Genomic DNA, 8,265 nt, shown 5'->3' with positions numbered 1-8,265 from the left:
CAGTAATCATCCCAAGCGGGGATCGAACCCGCGCCCAAACGCAACTTCAGATCGGCAGGCAAGAGCCTTAACCGACTGAGCCACGTCGGTGGCATAAAATAAATTTTGATTTATTTTGTAATGCAAGATATGTTTTTTTATGCTCGACCGTGCCGAAATGTGGTAATTATACACCTGGTAGCAGACCTTTAATGCATGTCATTAAAGTATACCTACTCATTAAAGTTCAGGTCTTTCAGCCAATGACGACTCAGGTTACAACTGTTCAGCCAATGACAGGTCAGCTTTCTGTTCTGTTCTGTTACTATAATAATTAGCGTTAATTGTAAATAATATTCAAATAAATTCAATTTGTCATCTCGTTTTTCAATGTCTAATTTAATTTTAATGTTATCTCTGTAGGTTCTTATGGCCTAGCAAGGTCAATGTGAACATCTGTTCCTCGGAAAAAATCAATACTTTCGCGTCTGCGCACATCTCACAACATATGGGACATTGGCCAAGGTCAGATACAAAGAAAATTAATAATATCAAGTTAGAAATATGGTCGAGCATAAAAAGTCGTATGAAACTCGCCTATAATGGTAATTAAGAAGCTGGTATGAAAATTATAAAACTCGCTTGCGTTCGTTTCATAAATATCCACTACCTTCATTACCTTCATTATAGGCTCGTTGCATAATGTACTATTATAACATTCTCTTATTCCGTGGTGTAAAATGGATTTATTTAGTTGTATTATTTTGTAGATCAAGATACATTTGTTACCATTATCTTATTCCCTAGTTTAAAGTGAATTTATTCTCATTTTATTCCTTTATAGTGCAAGATAGACTGTACCATTTGGTACCGTTATATTAGTTCGTAGTGTAAAACAAATTTACCACCATCTTACTTCCTAATGAGAGACATTTTGTTACCATTATCTTATTCCGTAGTGTCAAACGCATTATTACCATTCTTATCGTGATGCGAAATAGATATTTGTCAACATTTTCTTATCCTGCATTTCTAAGCTATTGAAATTTTCCCATTCTCTGGTTTAAGATTAGTATTTCATAATGTAAAATAGATTATTTCCATTCCCTTACTTAATACTGTAGTACAATAACGAGAAATGTGTAAGAGAAATCTCTTAACGTTTCATTCAGCACAACCCACGTACTTTGAATCTCAATCTGTGTATCTCATAATGGTGTTCACATCGTGTACAAACACTATTGGCGCGTCTCCCTCCTCCCTGCCTATACAAGAGGACTATATCTTTATTTATTGTTATTTTATGACGACTATTTACGCTTCTAGCGTCATGAAAAAGTATCACTTGTGACGTCACGCTATAATATAGCTTTGTTAAGAGCGACAATTAAAATACACCGTTTGGAATAATATAGTCTCTCAGTAGCACATTTTCAATTCAACTGCTCCTCTTTTACTGTTTTTTATTTCGGGCCTAACTGCAGCTAGGGACTGCTTCGCTCAAATAATTATCACTCTCCTCCAAATTGTTACTGTCCTGCTTTCAACCAGGACATGTATGAACTCGTCGTTGAATTTTTCTCGCTTTCTTTCATACGGATAACACTTTTCAAAACATTCAATACGTCACGGGTTTTACACTTTTCGCAGAGTTCGTCTTTTTGTTTATGTCGAAAATAAAGTACAAGCTAAAACAAGGAGAGAGAAAATACAGAAATAGGTTTTATAAATTAAACATGTTTTAATATAGCCTAATTTATGACCAAGAACATATATTTTTTCTTTCATTTAGGCTATTTAAATAAGATTAATCAGTGGTTGTAGTATAGATTTTTTTTAATTCTCTTGTGCAAGCCTTGTATGTGTATTAACAGTTACGTGTATGTTAAAACATTTACTGAATTGGGTTATGTTCAGCGCAGTGTTTCGAAATTATTTATATTTGTCACATAATTTAATGAATAATTTAAAGGAAAATTAAATAATAAACGAAGTTGCCCAAACATAGAACAGTGTCACTTGAAAACTAATACGGGCATATTATAAACACATCCAGATATACAGGGTGTATAAAAAATAATAGCAAAAACTGAAATGATATACGATAAAAAAAAAAGCAAAAAATTTCCAGTAAACATGGGTCCGCAAACGAGCCGTTTGCGAGATAATTGCGAATATTTGGTTACAAGTCGCCACTGACTTTATTATGAAATATCGTCTGAGTTAGTACAAATTGATTTGAAATGTAGACTTTTCGTTTACTTTCCCATCTAATTTGGCTCAAATTACACTCATGGGTTACCTTAACAAACAATACAATAGCTATTACTTCAGCACGTTACAAGTTATAATTTACTGTACACTCTTATCTGTTACAGGAGTGTTCCACTTCTCGGCAATGTTCAATTTTGTAAACAAGAGCGCATCGTGAACCGCTTCTTGTGTATATGATTTTTAGAACGAATGAAGTCAGTGGCGGCGTTTCAGTTTCCGCTATTAATTTTGATACTCTGTGTGTGTGTGTGTGTGTGTGTGTGTGTGTTTGTAGGCTATATACATATATATACACATGTATATATGTATGTATATATATATATATATAGAGAGAGAGAGAGAGAGAGAGAGGGGGGGGGGAGTCTGTAGCGCAGTCAGTATAGCGCTGGTCTTCTGTGCTCGAGGTTGTGAATTCGATCCCGGCCCAGGTTGATGGCATTTAAGTGTGCTTAAGTGCGACAGGCTCATGTCAGTAGACTTACTGGCATGTAAAAGAACTCCTACGGGACAAAATTCCGACACACCGGCGACGATGATATAACCTCGGCAGTTGCGAGCTTCGTTAAATAACCCATAATTTAATTTAATTTAAACATCCATTAATATCACACTAAATTGTCTTTGTCGTAGCTCAACTGTAAGTGACTCATCCGTGCGCCAAATGACGGTGTTGTAGGTATCTGAACTTGCATTTCGCAGTGTACCTATTTTTCACCAACATTTCATTGTCAGATAATTGTTTTTGGGTAGAATGTTACATCCTCAATTGCACATATTGTTCAAAATGAAATACCGTAAGTGATATAAGGGGCAAATCGCAATATAGCGAACGTAGAAGCTCCGCCCATGATCCCTTCCACTTTTCCCCTACTAGCTCATCAGACACTCTAGCGAGTGTTGTGTCGAATACACATTTCATGTGGGTGGGGATAACTTTCCCTACTGGCGTTCGCTGTATTGCGATTTATCCGATATAAGGGTAAATAAGTTATTGCAGTTCTTCATAATTATCAATGCGCTATTTCATGCTGATCTGTTACATAGCCTATATGTCCTCCTCCTTCCACCTCATTTGAATTCATAATTCTTAGGAATGAGGGCGAAGCAGTCCGAGAATTATTTTAATGATATCAAATGTTGATGATTATAGGCCTAACGATTATTATTATTATTATTATTATTATTATTATTATTATTGATAATGTATTTTTTTCTAGGAGGTTTGACGGCCAAGAAAGAAAAATCGATTTTAGGAAGTCACAAGAGGAATTATCGGGTAAGTTTGCAAGTTCAGTTTTTAATTTTAAAGCGTTCCGAGATGTGTACTAATCAAGTAGCAATTATTGTATATCTTTACTACCTTCTTTGCTTAAATAGACCTATATGTCGATATTTTAAGTTCATTTTATGTATTTATTAGCGAGAAAGCTGCATGCGGAAAGCCAAGTCCGTTATGGACGCACTATTCGATGATACGGAGTACTTTATTTTTTTAAGAAGAAAGTCTACATAAGCAATTACAGATACGGAATTAAAATTTGGAGCGAGTCTTGATGAGAGTCCACCTGTATGTGGGCAACAATTTCGCACTGCTGTCCACAAGTAGCATATATACAGGGGCTCTTGTTTACTGCACATGCGCAGTTGTTATAAGCGAAACATACAATATAGGATATATATTATTTAATGTACCGAAGTACATATGATATTTCCATGCAGATATTCTGCGTCATCATACGATGAAAGAGTAATGGAACGGAGAAAAATTCTCTCCGGCGCAGGGATTTGAACTCGGGTTTTCAGCTCTACGTGCTGATGCTTTATCCACTAAGCCACACCGGATACCCCCTCCCATATGGCGTAGTGCAGAGGGCGGCCACTAGAGGGAACCCAAGAGTTGGAACTTAATCTGAGACGATTCTGTCCGACGCCGGGGTGGATAAAGCATCAGCACGTAGAGCTGAAAACCCGGGTTCAAATCCCGGCGCCGGAGAGAATTTTTCTCCGTTCTATTGCTCTTTCATCATACAATATAGGAGCTTCAAATTTTATTTCCGTATCTGTACATGCAGTTAAACGCGTTTTGAAACGAAAAGTTGACAACTATCAGGCTCAGAAAACTTGTATCTTTTCAAAAGAGGTCATTCACATATTCCTACTGGAAACAGATGACAAACGTCATTTGATTATCATTACTTAACTAGTTGCGTAATAGAAGTATCATTACCAAACTAATTGCGTAATGAATGTGTTTACAACATTTTTATTACTCATGTGAAGTTGACTTCACATAATCAAAGTGGCGAAAGTAACGTACAGGCAACAAAATAAGGAATACATTAGAAATAAAGGTAGGAAATGAGACCGAATGCAACCACAGGTAAAATAAAATACAAAAATGATAGAGGTATACAAGTTAAATAATTCTAGTTCTAAATTCTAATTCTAAATAATTCTAATTATATTTAATGTGTTTTTCTCCCTTTTTCTTTCGCTTTTTTTTTTTTTTTTTTTTGCTCTTGTGTGTTTTTATCGGTTTGAATTAAGTTAATTACTGTATTTAGTAAACTGTCCTTGTAAATTTTATGTTATATTATTGGCTAAGACCACACCGTACACGAGCCTGGCTCTTACGGTAGAAATATTTTGTTTTATAATTTTAATTTGTACTCACTTTGCCTACTAGCTAGCTAAGCTAAATAAATAAATAAATAAATAAATAAATAAATAAATAAATAAATAAATAAATAAATAAATAAATAAATAAATAAATATATGTATAAATAAATAAATAAATATATAAATAAATAAATATATGTATAAATAAATAAATATATATATATAAAAAAATAAATAAGTAAATATATAAATAAGTAAGTAAATATATAAATAAATAAGTAAATAAGTAAATAAATAAGTAAGTAAATAAGTAAATAAATAAGCAAGTAAATAAATAAATAAGTAAATAAATAAATAAATAAATAAATAAGAAAGTAAATAAATAAGTAAATAAGTAAATAAATAAATAAATAAGTAGATAAGCAGATAAGTAGATAAATAGATAAATAAAAGTATGAAGTGCAATTTTATATAAAGAAAACAACAATTAATTAGAGAAGTACGAAATACGAGAGAGGAATAATTAAAAGAGAGAAGAATAAAAAACTTATTTGTGATAGAAATTAATCATTTACTAGTTGTCGGTTCACTGGAGTCGGTCCTGAATTAGTGAAATGTCGTGGCACATGTAAACAGTAGCCAGCGTTGCTTTCATGCTTCGTCGATCATGAATGGTCTGCCTCGCCGCTTCCGTATGGAGGCCATTAATTAATTCTGTTATAGTCTTCTAGCGTGCATTTGCTGATTGCTATCGCTTACACTTGTAACAGCATTTTATGTAGTTGCAGATTATTTAATTTCATATAAAAGATGAATTTTGTGTTCTACATGACATAAGCACATTATAAAACGCCTTTACGCTATATGAGGGTAATACAAAACCCATTATTTCTGATGGTTCTCAAACCTAAACTACGTTATAAATTCACAAATAATTGAAGCGTTTTGTTTGTTATGTTGCAGGACAGGAGACAGAAATAAGACTGTTTGTTTTTCTCAAGCTAGAATTTTTTCCATATTCTCAACATGAAGTGTCGTTGCATTAATTGAAGTATTTTTTCATTCTACCTTAATTTTGTTTTGTTTAATTTGATATAGACTACTCCTGGGTCGCATGTCATTTATTTATTCCATTGATACATATTTGTTAAATTGAAGTGGAATTCTTGTGCTATCAATCACTCTGCTATTTGTCACTACTTTCTGTACAATGCAGGTTATTTGTGGGAGTGAAAAAAATACTGACATCCCATTATTTTAAGTACAAATACAAAATACTTTCACAAATTCACAAAAGTACATTTATATTTCAAATACTCAAAATATATTGTATTTCAAATACTCGGTAAGATATGCTAGTGAAGCTAAATGACAGCTGTTGAGCGCTATGAGATGAAAATAAATGCAAACAAGACGAAGATCATGGTTATCGGAAGAAAAATAAAGAAGGTAAACGTGCGAATACTAAAAGAGGCAGTAGGATTAGAGCAAGTGGACAGCTTCAAATACTTAAAGTGTACTATAAACAGTAAAATGAGCTGTTGCCAGCAATTCAAAAGGAGAATAGCAATGACATAGATTCCTTTTAATACGAAAAGGAGCATCTTCTGCGGATCCCGGGAAAATAACTCTGGAAGAGACTGGTAAAGTGCTTTGTGTGTAGTGTAGGATTGTGTGGAGCAGAAACATGAACATTACGACGCAGTGAAGAGAAGCGACTAGAAGTATTTGCAATATGGATATGGAGAAGAATAGAGCGTGTGAAATGGACAGACAAAATAAGAAATGAAATTGTGTTGGAAAGAGTGGGTGAAGAAAGAATGATGCTGAAACTGAACAGGAAGAGAAAAAGGAATTGACTGGGTCACTGACTGAGAAGAAACTGCTTACTGAAGGATGCACTGGAAGGAATGGGGAATGGGGAACGTGAGTAGAGTTCGGGACAGAAGAAGATAACAGGTGATAGACGACGTTACGATATATGGATCATATGAGGAAACAAAGAGGAAGACAGAAAATAGGAAAGACTGGAGAATGCTGGGTTTGCAGTGAAAGACCTGCCCTGTCATTTGGCAGAACACTATATATGTACAAATGAAAGAAATAAGAAGATTCAGTTTTATATCTCAAATATTTCAATTGTAGGCCTAAATTATTAACAATGTATTTAACATAAAAAATCATAATTCATAAAATTATTCCTTCTGGTATCAGGAATTTCGCATTATTCTGTGGCCATCAAGTAATGTTACGCATCCTGATTTAAATGTTTCCTGAAAACTACCATCATGATGTATTTTTTTAATATGTCAATGAAAACTATGTTTCGATATATATTACTATTGCAAAATGTATACAGTATTCTAGAAAAGTAACAAAATGTTTGAAGGCCTTATGAGAAAATATTTACTTTTATAAATTATTGAAAATCTAAAATATTAACATAACAAGTATACCTAGTGGATCATTGGAAAAAAAATGACGTAAAACATTTTTCGCTGTCAAGATTCTTAACTTTTTTTTATCTAAACAGGGTCCCTTGATAATCTTTCTTTTTCCAATCAGCAATTAAATTATGCTAAACTTTATAACTACTGTCCCCTTACAAAATCCCTCAAAGTTCATCAAATAAAGATCCCTTTGCCGATCGGTATAAACCCTGCAAAAGAGAGCAGGCATTCTACAGGCACAGAGAAACAAAACTCAAAAGTAAATACTATCTTAAAGACTCTAGCAGAAGCACACCATCGGATTCAAGTCACTGTAGGAACAGAATCAGAAATACGCACAAAAAGTGCCAAGCAGTGCCACCATTTCCCTTTGTAGCCACAGTAAAAGAACTTTAAATCTCACAGAGTCAAAACTAAAGTAAAAAGTGTTACGAGTCTTTTAAATACAAAATATAAGTTACTTTAAATGTGTATTTTAAATAAATAATAATAATAATAATAATAATAACAATAATAATAATAATAATAATATTATTATTATTATTATTATTATTATTATTATTATTTATATAATGAAAACAGTTGCAATTAGTACTGCATAGGAAATACCTTTCCAAAAATAATTATTTTATACATGTTGTAGGCGTAGGTCCCTCTACTACATATTTCAAATTCACATATAGGCTATTTTTTTAATTACAGTAATTTTCTATTCTGTTCTTATTTTAAACGATCACTTGAGGTATATAATTATACTGCTTGAATTAATATTCATAAATAAATTTCCCAGATAAGTTTTATAATTTTACGTTGAGCGGCTCACTATTTGGTCATGTATAAGATGTTACTGTGATACCGAGCAACTCACATTTGAAAAAAAGAGTTGTGAGTTAAGAGCTTGTTTCATAATGTTAAATTTGCGTGATGCAGCATAACTTTATGG

The 8,265-nt window shown here is 33.0% G+C and overlaps 1 protein-coding gene across 1 annotated transcript in view; it reads left to right on the top strand.

Moving 5' to 3' along the window:
• The first annotated feature begins 3,467 nt into the window (after positions 1 to 3,467).
• The window catches only part of LOC138694719 (homeobox protein Hox-D9-like), a 738,702-nt gene continuing 733,904 nt past the window's right edge, over positions 3,468 to 8,265 (top strand). Inside the window, exon 1 of the mRNA XM_069818709.1 lies at positions 3,468 to 3,529. The gene's annotated coding sequence lies outside the window, so the exon portion shown is untranslated. The remainder of the gene's footprint in view (positions 3,530 to 8,265) is intronic.

Source organism: Periplaneta americana, chromosome 2, assembly GCF_040183065.1.
Source record: "Periplaneta americana isolate PAMFEO1 chromosome 2, P.americana_PAMFEO1_priV1, whole genome shotgun sequence".
In the NCBI taxonomy this organism is placed as follows: Eukaryota; Metazoa; Arthropoda; class Insecta; order Blattodea; family Blattidae; genus Periplaneta; species Periplaneta americana.
Note: the sequence above shows the minus strand (reverse complement) of the source record. Positions and strands in the feature narration are given on the sequence as shown.